The following is a 13180-nucleotide window of genomic DNA, read 5'->3' as shown; positions in this document are numbered from 1 at the left end:
TCGTACAGATGATAATCTAACAGTCCTGAGAGTCGCACTCTCCGTGTCGTACAGATGATAATCTAACAGTCTGAGAGTGCACTGTCCGTGTCGTACAGATGATAATCTAAACAGTCTGAGAGTGCACTCTCCGTGTCGTACAGATGATAATCTAACAGTCTGAGAGTGCACTGTCCGTGTCGTACAGATGATAATCTAACAGTCTGAGAGTGCACTCTCCGTGTCGTACAGATGATAATCTAACAGTCTGAGAGTGCACTGTCCGTGTCGTACAGATGATAATCTAACAGTCTGAGAGTGCACTGTCCGTGTCGTACAGATGATAATCTAACAGTCTGAGAGTGCACTGTCCGTGTCGTACAGATGATAATCTAACAGTCTGAGAGTGCACTCTCCGTGTCGTACAGATGATAATCTAACAGTCTGAGAGTGCACTGTCCGTGTCGTACAGATGATAATCTACAGTCTGAGAGTGCACTCTCCGTGTCGTACAGATGATAATCTAACAGTCTGAGAGTGCACTGTCCGTGTCGTACAGATGATAATCTAACAGTCTGAGAGTGCACTCTCCGTGTCGTACAGATGATAATCTAACAGTCTGAGAGTGCACTGTCCGTGGTCGTACAGATGATAATCTAACAGTCTGAGAGTGCACTCTCCGTGTCGTACAGATGATAATCTAACAGTCTGAGAGTGCACTCTCCGTGTCCGTACAGATGATAATCTAACAGTCTGAGAGTGCACTGTCCGTGTCGTACAGATGATAATCTAACAGTCTGAGAGTGCACTGTCCGTGTCGTACAGATGATAATCTAACAGTCTGAGAGTGCACTGTCCGTGTCGTACAGATGATAATCTACAGAGCTGAGAGTGCACTGTCCGTGTCGTACAGATGATAATCTAACAGTCTGAGAGTGCACTGTCCGTGTCGTACAGATGATAATCTAACAGGCCGAGAGTGCACTGTCCGTGTCGTACAGATGATAATCTAACAGTCTGAGAGTGCACTGTCCGTGTCGTACAGATGATAATCTAACAGTCCTGAGAGTGCACTTCTCCGTGTCGTACAGATGATAATCTAACAGTCTGAGAGTGCACTGTCCGTGTCGTACAGATGATAATCTAACAGTCTGAGAGTGCACTCTCCGTGTCGTACAGATGATAATCTAACAGGCCGAGAGTGCACTCTCCGTGTCGTACAGATGATAATCTAACAGTCTGAGAGGTGCACTGTCCGTGTCGTACAGATGATAATCTAACAGTCTGAGAGTGCACTCTCCGTGTCGTACAGATGATAATCTAACAGTCTGAGAGTGCACTCTCCGTGTCGTACAGATGATAATCTAACAGTCTGAGAGTGCACTGTCCGTGTCGTACAGATGATAATCTAACAGTCTGAGAGTGCACTGTCCGTGTCGTACAGATGATAATCTAACAGTCTGAGAGTGCACTGTCCGTGTCGTACAGATGATAATCTAACAGGCCGAGAGTGCACTGTCCGTGTCGTACAGATGATAATCTAACAGTCTGAGAGTGCACTGTCCGTGTCGTACAGATGATAATCTAACAGTCTGAGAGTGCACTCTCCGTGTCGTACAGATGATAATCTAACAGTCTGAGAGTGCACTCTCCGTGTCGTACAGATGATAATCTAACAGTCTGAGAGTGCACTCTCCGTGTCGTACAGATGATAATCTAACAGTCTGAGAGTGCACTGTCCGTGTCGTACAGATCATAATCTAACAGGCCGAGAGTGCACTCTCCGTGTCGTACAGATGATAATCTAACAGAGTGAGAGTGCACTCTCCGTGTCGTACAGATCATAATCTAACAGTCTGAGAGTGCACTGTCCGTGTCGTACAGATGATAATCTAACAGGCCGAGGAGTGCACTCTCCGTGTCGTACAGATGATAATCTAACAGTCTGAGAGTGCACTGTCCGTGTCGTACAGATGATAATCTAACAGTCTGAGAGTGCACTGTCCGTGTCGTACAGATGATAATCTAACAGTCTGAGAGTGCACTGTCCGTGTCGTACAGATGATAATCTAACAGGCCGAGAGTGCACTGTCCGTGTCGTACAGATGATAATCTAACAGTCTGAGAGTGCACTCTCCGTGTCGTACAGATGATAATCTAACAGGCCGAGAGTGCACTGTCCGTGTCGTACAGATGATAATCTAACAGGCCGAGAGTGCACTGTGCGTGTCGTACAGATGATAATCTAACAGTCTGAGAGTGCACTCTCCGTGTCGTACAGATGATAATCTAACAGGCCGAGAGTGCATTGTCCGTGTCGTACAGATGATAATCTAACAGGCCGAGAGTGCACTGTCCGTGTCGTACAGATGATAATCTAACAGTCTGAGAGTGCACTCTCCGTGTCGTACAGATGATAATCTAACAGTCTGAGAGTGCACTCTCCGTGTCGTACAGATGATAATCTAACAGTCTGAGAGTGCACTCTCCGTGTCGTACAGATGATAATCTAACAGTCTGAGAGTGCACTGTCCGTGTCGTACAGATGATAATCTAACAGTCTGAGAGTGCACTGTCCGTGTCGTACAGATGATAATCTAACAGTCTGAGAGTGCACTGTCCGTGTCGTACAGATGATAATCTAACAGGCCGAGAGTGCACTGTCCGTGTCGTACAGATGATAATCTAACAGTCTGAGAGTGCACTCTCCGTGTCGTACAGATGATAATCTAACAGTCTGAGAGTGCACTGTCCGTGTCGTACAGATGATAATCTAACAGTCTGAGAGTGCACTGTCCGTGTCGTACAGATGATAATCTAACAGGCCGAGAGTGCACTGTCCGTGTCGTACAGATGATAATCTAACAGGCCGAGAGTGCACTGTCCGTGTCGTACAGATGATAATCTAACAGTCTGAGAGTGCACTGTCCGTGTCGTACAGATGATAATCTAACAGTCTGAGAGTGCACTGTCCGTGTCGTACAGATGATAATCTAACAGGCCGAGAGTGCACTGTCCGTGTCGTACAGATGATAATCTAACAGTCTGAGAGTGCACTGTCCGTGTCGTACAGATGATAATCTAACAGTCTGAGAGTGCACTGTCCGTGTCGTACAGATGATAATCTAACAGTCTGAGAGTGCACTCTCCGTGTCGTACAGATGATAATCTAACAGGCCGAGAGTGCACTGTCCGTGTCGTACAGATGATAATCTAACAGGCCGAGAGTGCACTGTCCGTGTCGTACAGATGATAATCTAACAGTCTGAGAGTGCACTGTCCGTGTCGTACAGATGATAATCTAACAGGCCGAGAGTGCACTGTCCGTGTCGTACAGATGATAATCTAACAGGCCGAGAGTGCACTCTCCGTGTAGTACAGATGATAATCTAACAGGCCGAGAGTGCACTGTCCGTGTCGTACAGATGATAATCTAACAGTCTGAGAGTGCACTCTCCGTGTCGTACAGATGATAATCTAACAGTCTGAGAGTGCACTCTCCGTGTCGTACAGATGATAATCTAACAGTCTGAGAGTGCACTGTCCGTGTCGTACAGATGATAATCTAACAGTCTGAGAGTGCACTCTCCGTGTCGTACAGATGATAATCTAACAGTCTGAGAGTGCACTGTCCGTGTCGTACAGATGATAATCTAACAGTCTGAGAGTGCACTGTCCGTGTCGTACAGATGATAATCTAACAGGCCGAGAGTGCACTGTCCGTGTCGTACAGATGATAATCTAACAGGCCGAGAGTGCACTGTCCGTGTCGTACAGATGATAATCTAACAGTCTGAGAGTGCACTCTCCGTGTCGTACAGATGATAATCTAACAGTCTGAGAGTGCACTGTCCGTGTCGTACAGATGATAATCTAACAGTCTGAGAGTGCACTGTCCGTGTCGTACAGATGATAATCTAACAGTATGAGAGTGCACTGTCCGTGTCGTACAGATGATAATCTAACAGTCTGAGAGTGCACTGTCCGTGTCGTACAGATGATAATCTAACAGTCTGAGAGTGCACTGTCCGTGTCGTACAGATGATAATCTAACAGTCTGAGAGTGCACTGTCCGTGTCGTACAGATGATAATCTAACAGTATGAGAGTGCACTGTCCGTGTCGTACAGATGATAATCTAACAGTCTGAGAGTGCACTGTCCGTGTCGTACAGATGATAATCTAACAGTCTGAGAGTGCACTCTCCGTGTCGTACAGATGATAATCTAACAGTCTGAGAGTGCACTGTCCGTGTCGTACAGATGATAATCTAACAGTCTGAGAGTGCACTGTCCGTGTCGTACAGATGATAATCTAACAGTCTGAGAGTGCACTGTCCGTGTCGTACAGATGATAATCTAACAGGCCGAGAGTGCACTGTCCGTGTCGTACAGATGATAATCTAACAGTCTGAGAGTGCACTGTCCGTGTCGTACAGATGATAATCTAACAGTCTGAGAGTGCAATCTCCGTGTCGTACAGATGATAATCTAACAGTCTGAGAGTGCACTCTCCGTGTCGTACAGATGATAATCTAACAGTCTGAGAGTGCACTCTCCGTGTCGTACAGATGATAATCTAACAGTCTGAGAGTGCACTGTCCGTGTCGTACAGATCATAATCTAACAGGCCGAGAGTGCACTCTCCGTGTCGTACAGATGATAATCTAACAGAGTGAGAGTGCACTCTCCGTGTCGTACAGATCATAATCTAACAGTCTGAGAGTGCACTGTCCGTGTCGTACAGATGATAATCTAACAGGCCGAGAGTGCACTCTCCGTGTCGTACAGATGATAATCTAACAGTCTGAGAGTGCACTGTCCGTGTCGTACAGATGATAATCTAACAGTCTGAGAGTGCACTGTCCGTGTCGTACAGATGATAATCTAACAGTCTGAGAGTGCACTGTCCGTGTCGTACAGATGATAATCTAACAGGCCGAGAGTGCACTGTCCGTGTCGTACAGATGATAATCTAACAGTCTGAGAGTGCACTCTCCGTGTCGTACAGATGATAATCTAACAGGCCGAGAGTGCACTGTCCGTGTCGTACAGATGATAATCTAACAGGCCGAGAGTGCACTGTGCGTGTCGTACAGATGATAATCTAACAGTCTGAGAGTGCACTCTCCGTGTCGTACAGATGATAATCTAACAGGCCGAGAGTGCATTGTCCGTGTCGTACAGATGATAATCTAACAGGCCGAGAGTGCACTGTCCGTGTCGTACAGATGATAATCTAACAGTCTGAGAGTGCACTCTCCGTGTCGTACAGATGATAATCTAACAGTCTGAGAGTGCACTCTCCGTGTCGTACAGATGATAATCTAACAGTCTGAGAGTGCACTCTCCGTGTCGTACAGATGATAATCTAACAGTCTGAGAGTGCACTGTCCGTGTCGTACAGATGATAATCTAACAGTCTGAGAGTGCACTGTCCGTGTCGTACAGATGATAATCTAACAGTCTGAGAGTGCACTGTCCGTGTCGTACAGATGATAATCTAACAGGCCGAGAGTGCACTGTCCGTGTCATACAGATGATAATCTAACAGTCTGAGAGTGCACTCTCCGTGTCGTACAGATGATAATCTAACAGTCTGAGAGTGCACTGTCCGTGTCGTACAGATGATAATCTAACAGTCTGAGAGTGCACTGTCCGTGTCGTACAGATGATAATCTAACAGGCCGAGAGTGCACTGTCCGTGTCGTACAGATGATAATCTAACAGGCCGAGAGTGCACTGTCCGTGTCGTACAGATGATAATCTAACAGTCTGAGAGTGCACTGTCCGTGTCGTACAGATGATAATCTAACAGTCTGAGAGTGCACTGTCCGTGTCGTACAGATGATAATCTAACAGGCCGAGAGTGCACTGTCCGTGTCGTACAGATGATAATCTAACAGTCTGAGAGTGCACTGTCCGTGTCGTACAGATGATAATCTAACAGTCTGAGAGTGCACTGTCCGTGTCGTACAGATGATAATCTAACAGTCTGAGAGTGCACTCTCCGTGTCGTACAGATGATAATCTAACAGGCCGAGAGTGCACTGTCCGTGTCGTACAGATGATAATCTAACAGGCCGAGAGTGCACTGTCCGTGTCGTACAGATGATAATCTAACAGTCTGAGAGTGCACTGTCCGTGTCGTACAGATGATAATCTAACAGGCCGAGAGTGCACTGTCCGTGTCGTACAGATGATAATCTAACAGGCCGAGAGTGCACTCTCCGTGTAGTACAGATGATAATCTAACAGGCCGAGAGTGCACTGTCCGTGTCGTACAGATGATAATCTAACAGTCTGAGAGTGCACTCTCCGTGTCGTACAGATGATAATCTAACAGTCTGAGAGTGCACTCTCCGTGTCGTACAGATGATAATCTAACAGTCTGAGAGTGCACTGTCCGTGTCGTACAGATGATAATCTAACAGTCTGAGAGTGCACTCTCCGTGTCGTACAGATGATAATCTAACAGTCTGAGAGTGCACTGTCCGTGTCGTACAGATGATAATCTAACAGTCTGAGAGTGCACTGTCCGTGTCGTACAGATGATAATCTAACAGGCCGAGAGTGCACTGTCCGTGTCGTACAGATGATAATCTAACAGGCCGAGAGTGCACTGTCCGTGTCGTACAGATGATAATCTAACAGTCTGAGAGTGCACTCTCCGTGTCGTACAGATGATAATCTAACAGTCTGAGAGTGCACTGTCCGTGTCGTACAGATGATAATCTAACAGTCTGAGAGTGCACTGTCCGTGTCGTACAGATGATAATCTAACAGTATGAGAGTGCACTGTCCGTGTCGTACAGATGATAATCTAACAGTCTGAGAGTGCACTGTCCGTGTCGTACAGATGATAATCTAACAGTCTGAGAGTGCACTGTCCGTGTCGTACAGATGATAATCTAACAGTCTGAGAGTGCACTGTCCGTGTCGTACAGATGATAATCTAACAGTATGAGAGTGCACTGTCCGTGTCGTACAGATGATAATCTAACAGTCTGAGAGTGCACTGTCCGTGTCGTACAGATGATAATCTAACAGTCTGAGAGTGCACTCTCCGTGTCGTACAGATGATAATCTAACAGTCTGAGAGTGCACTCTCCGTGTCGTACAGATGATAATCTAACAGTCTGAGAGTGCACTGTCCGTGTCGTACAGATGATAATCTAACAGTCTGAGAGTGCACTGTCCGTGTCGTACAGATGATAATCTAACAGTCTGAGAGTGCACTGTCCGTGTCGTACAGATGATAATCTAACAGTCTGAGAGTGCACTCTCCGTGTCGTACAGATGATAATCTAACAGTCTGAGAGTGCACTGTCCGTGTCGTACAGATGATAATCTAACAGTATGAGAGTGCACTGTCCGTGTCGTACAGATGATAATCTAACAGTCTGAGAGTGCACTCTCCGTGTCGTACAGATGATAATCTAACAGTCTGAGAGTGCACTGTCCGTGTCGTACAGATGATAATCTAACAGTCTGAGAGTGCACTCTCCGTGTCGTACAGATGATAATCTAACAGTCTGAGAGTGCACTCTCCGTGTCGTACAGATGATAATCTAACAGTCTGAGAGTGCACTCTCCGTGTCGTACAGATGATAATCTAACAGTCTGAGAGTGCACTGTCCGTGTCGTACAGATGATAATCTAACAGTCTGAGAGTGCACTGTCCGTGTCGTACAGATGATAATCTAACAGTCTGAGAGTGCACTCTCCGTGTCGTACAGATGATAATCTAACAGTCTGAGAGTGCACTGTCCGTGTCGTACAGATGATAATCTAACAGTCTGAGAGTGCACTCTCCGTGTCGTACAGATGATAATCTAACAGTCTGAGAGTGCACTCTCCGTGTCGTACAGATGATAATCTAACAGTCTGAGAGTGCACTCTCCGTGTCGTACAGATGATAATCTAACAGTCTGAGAGTGCACTCTCCGTGTCGTACAGATGATAATCTAACAGTCTGAGAGTGCACTGTCCGTGTCGTACAGATGATAATCTAACAGTCTGAGAGTGCACTCTCCGTGTCGTACAGATGATAATCTAACAGTCTGAGAGTGCACTGTCCGTGTCGTACAGATGATAATCTAACAGTCTGAGAGTGCACTGTCCGTGTCGTACAGATGATAATCTAACAGTCTGAGAGTGCACTGTCCGTGTCGTACAGATGATAATCTAACAGTCTGAGAGTGCACTCTCCGTGTCGTACAGATGATAATCTAACAGTCTGAGAGTGCACTCTCCGTGTCGTACCGATGATAATCTAACAGTCTGAGAGTGCACTCTCCGTGTCGTACAGATGATAATCTAACGGTCTGAGAGTGCACTGTCCGTGTCGTACAGATGATAATCTAACAGGCCGAGAGTGCACTGTCCGTGTCGTACAGATGATAATCTAACAGTCTGAGAGTGCACTCTCCGTGTCGTACAGATGATAATCTAACAGTCTGAGAGTGCACTCTCCGTGTCGTACAGATGATAATCTAACAGTCTGAGAGTGCACTCTCCGTGTCGTACCGATGATAATCTAACAGTCTGAGAGTGCACTCTCCGTGTCGTACAGATGATAATCTAACAGTCTGAGAGTGCACTCTCCGTGTCGTACAGATGATAATCTAACAGTCTGAGAGTGCACTGTCCGTGTCGTACAGATGATAATCTAACAGTCTGAGAGTGCACTGTCCGTGTCGTACAGATGATAATCTAACAGTCTGAGAGTGCACTGTCCGTGTCGTACAGATGATAATCTAACAGTCTGAGAGTGCACTGTCCGTGTCGTACAGATGATAATCTAACAGTCTGAGAGTGCACTGTCCGTGTCGTACAGATGATAATCTAACAGTCTGAGAGTGCACTCTCCGTGTCGTACAGATGATAATCTAACAGTCTGAGAGTGCACTGTCCGTGTCGTACAGATGATAATCTAACAGTCTGAGAGTGCACTGTCCGTGTCGTACAGATGATAATCTAACAGTCTGAGAGTGCACTCTCCGTGTCGTACAGATGATAATCTAACAGTCTGAGAGTGCACTGTCCGTGTCGTACAGATGATAATCTAACAGTCTGAGAGTGCACTGTCCGTGTCGTACAGATGATAATCTAACAGTCTGAGAGTGCACTGTCCGTGTCGTACAGATGATAATCTAACAGTCTGAGAGTGCACTCTCCGTGTCGTACAGATGATAATCTAACAGTCTGAGAGTGCACTCTCCGTGTCGTACCGATGATAATCTAACAGTCTGAGAGTGCACTCTCCGTGTCGTACAGATGATAATCTAACGGTCTGAGAGTGCACTGTCCGTGTCGTACAGATGATAATCTAACAGGCCGGAGAGGGCACTGTCCGTGTCGTACAGATGATAATCTAACAGTCTGAGAGTGCACTCTCCGTGTCGTACAGATGATAATCTAACAGTCTGAGAGTGCACTCTCCGTGTCGTACAGATGATAATCTAACAGTCTGAGAGTGCACTCTCCGTGTCGTACCGATGATAATCTAACAGTCTGAGAGTGCACTCTCCGTGTCGTACAGATGATAATCTAACAGTCTGAGAGTGCACTCTCCGTGTCGTACAGATGATAATCTAACAGTCTGAGAGTGCACTCTCCGTGTCGTACAGATGATAATCTAACAGTCTGAGAGTGCACTGTCCGTGTCGTACAGATGATAATCTAACAGTCTGAGAGTGCACTCTCCGTGTCGTACAGATGATAATCTAACAGTCTGAGAGTGCACTCTCCGTGTCGTACAGATGATAATCTAACAGTCTGAGAGTGCACTGTCCGTGTCGTACAGATGATAATCTAACAGTCTGAGAGTGCACTGTCCGTGTCGTACAGATGATAATCTAACAGTCTGAGAGTGCACTGTCCGTGTCGTACAGATGATAATCTAACAGAGCGAGAGTGCACTGTCCGTGTCGTACAGATCATAATCTAACAGTCTGAGAGTGCACTCTCCGTGTCGTACAGATGATAATCTAACAGTCTGAGAGTGCACTCTCCGTGTCGTACAGATGATAATCTAACAGTCTGAGAGTGCACTGTCCGTGTCGTACAGATGATAATCTAACAGTCTGAGAGTGCACTGTCCGTGTCGTACAGATGATAATCTAACAGTCTGAGAGTGCACTGTCCGTGTCGTACAGATGATAATCTAACAGTCTGAGAGTGCACTCTCCGTGTCGTACAGATGATAATCTAACAGGCCGAGAGTGCACTGTCCGTGTCGTACAGATGATAATCTAACAGTCTGAGAGTGCACTGTCCGTGTCGTACAGATGATAATCTAACAGTCTGAGAGTGCACTCTCCGTGTCGTACAGATGATAATCTAACAGTCTGAGAGTGCACTGTCCGTGTCGTACAGATGATAATCTAACAGTCTGAGAGTGCACTGTCCGTGTCGTACAGATGATAATCTAACAGTCTGAGAGTGCACTGTCCGTGTCGTACAGATGATAATCTAACGGTCTGAGAGTGCACTCTCCGTGTCGTACAGATGATAATCTAACAGGCCGAGAGTGCACTCTCCGTGTCGTACAGATGATAATCTAACGGTCTGAGAGTGCACTGTCCGTGTCGTACAGATGATAATCTAACAGTCTGAGAGTGCACTGTCCGTGTCGTACAGATGATAATCTAACAGGCCGAGAGTGCACTGTCCGTGTCGTACAGATGATAATCTAACAGGCCGAGAGTGCACTGTCCGTGTCGTACAGATGATAATCTAACAGAGCGAGAGTGCACTGTCCGTGTCGTACAGATGATAATCTAACAGTCTGAGAGTGCACTGTCCGTGTCGTACAGATGATAATCTAACAGTCTGAGAGTGCACTGTCCGTGTCGTACAGATGATAATCTAACAGTCTGAGAGTGCACTCTCCGTGTCGTACAGATGATAATCTAACAGGCCGAGAGTGCACTGTCCGTGTCGTACAGATGATAATCTAACAGGCCGAGAGTGCACTGTCCGTGTCGTACAGATGATAATCTAACAGTCTGAGAGTGCACTGTCCGTGTCGTACAGATGATAATCTAACGGTCTGAGAGTGCACTGTCCGTGTCGTACAGATGATAATCTAACAGAGCGAGAGTGCACTGTCCGTGTCGTACAGATGATAATCTAACAGGCCGAGAGTGCACTGTCCGTGTCGTACAGATGATAATCTAACAGTCTGAGAGTGCACTGTCCGTGTCGTACAGATGATAATCTAACAGTCTGAGAGTGCACTGTCCGTGTCGTACAGATGATAATCTAACAGTCTGAGAGTGCACTGTCCGTGTCGTACAGATGATAATCTAACAGTCTGAGAGTGCACTGTCCGTGTCGTACAGATGATAATCTAACAGGCCGAGAGTGCACTGTCCGTGTCGTACAGATGATAATCTAACAGAGCGAGAGTGCACTGTCCGTGTCGTACAGATGATAATCTAACAGTCTGAGAGTGCACTGCCCGTGTCGTACAGATGATAATCTAACAGTCTGAGAGTGCACTGTCCGTGTCGTACAGATGATAATCTAACAGTCTGAGAGTGCACTCTCCGTGTCGTACAGATGATAATCTAACAGGCCGAGAGTGCACTGTCCGTGTCGTACAGATGATAATCTAACAGGCCGAGAGTGCACTGTCCGTGTCGTACAGATGATAATCTAACAGTCTGAGAGTGCACTGTCCGTGTCGTACAGATGATAATCTAACGGTCTGAGAGTGCACTGTCCGTGTCGTACAGATGATAATCTAACAGAGCGAGAGTGCACTGTCCGTGTCGTACAGATGATAATCTAACAGGCCGAGAGTGCACTGTCCGTGTCGTACAGATGATAATCTAACAGTCTGAGAGTGCACTCTCCGTGTCGTACAGATGATAATCTAACAGGCCGAGAGTGCACTGTCCGTGTCGTACAGATGATAATCTAACAGGCCGAGAGTGCACTGTCCGTGTCGTACAGATGATAATCTAACAGTCTGAGAGTGCACTGTCCGTGTCGTACAGATGATAATCTAACGGTCTGAGAGTGCACTGTCCGTGTCGTACAGATGATAATCTAACAGAGCGAGAGTGCACTGTCCGTGTCGTACAGATGATAATCTAACAGGCCGAGAGTGCACTGTCCGTGTCGTACAGATGATAATCTAACAGTCTGAGAGTGCACTCTCCGTGTCGTACAGATGATAATCTAACGGTCTGAGAGTGCACTGTCCGTGTCGTACAGATGATAATCTAACAGAGCGAGAGTGCACTGTCCGTGTCGTACAGATGATAATCTAACAGGCCGAGAGTGCACTGTCCGTGTCGTACAGATGATAATCTAACAGAGCGAGAGTGCACTGTCCGTGTCGTACAGATGATAATCTAACAGTCTGAGAGTGCACTGTCCGTGTCGTACAGATGATAATCTAACAGTCTGAGAGTGCACTGTCCGTGTCGTACAGATGATAATCTAACGGTCTGAGAGTGCACTGTCCGTGTCGTACAGATGATAATCTAACAGTCTGAGAGTGCACTGTCCGTGTCGTACAGATGATAATCTAACAGTCTGAGAGTGCACTGTCCGTGTCGTACAGATGATAATCTAACAGTCTGAGAGTGCACTGTCCGTGTCGTACAGATCATAATCTAACAGTCTGAGAGTGCACTGTCCGTGTCGTACAGATGATAATCTAACAGTCTGAGAGTGCACTGTCCGTGTCGTACAGATGATAATCTAACAGTCTGAGAGTGCACTGTCCGTGTCGTACAGATGATAATCTAACGGTCTGAGAGTGCACTGTCCGTGTCGTACAGATGATAATCTAACAGTCTGAGAGTGCACTGTCCGTGTCGTACAGATGATAATCTAACAGTCTGAGAGTGCACTGTCCGTGTCGTACAGATGATAATCTAACAGTCTGAGAGTGCACTGTCCGTGTCGTACAGATCATAATCTAACAGTCTGAGAGTGCACTGTCCGTGTCGTACAGATGATAATCTAACAGTCTGAGAGTGCACTGTCCGTGTCGTACAGATGATAATCTAACAGTCTGAGAGTGCACTGTCCGTGTCGTACAGATCATAATCTAACAGTCTGAGAGTGCACTGTCCGTGTCGTACAGATGATAATCTAACAGTCTGAGAGTGCACTGTCCGTGTCGTACAGATGATAATCTAACAGTCTGAGAGTGCACTGTCCGTGTCGTACAGATGATAA

The sequence above is a fragment of the Heterodontus francisci genome, chromosome 5 (assembly GCF_036365525.1).
Source record: "Heterodontus francisci isolate sHetFra1 chromosome 5, sHetFra1.hap1, whole genome shotgun sequence".
Classification (NCBI taxonomy): Eukaryota; Metazoa; Chordata; class Chondrichthyes; order Heterodontiformes; family Heterodontidae; genus Heterodontus; species Heterodontus francisci.
Note: the sequence above shows the minus strand (reverse complement) of the source record.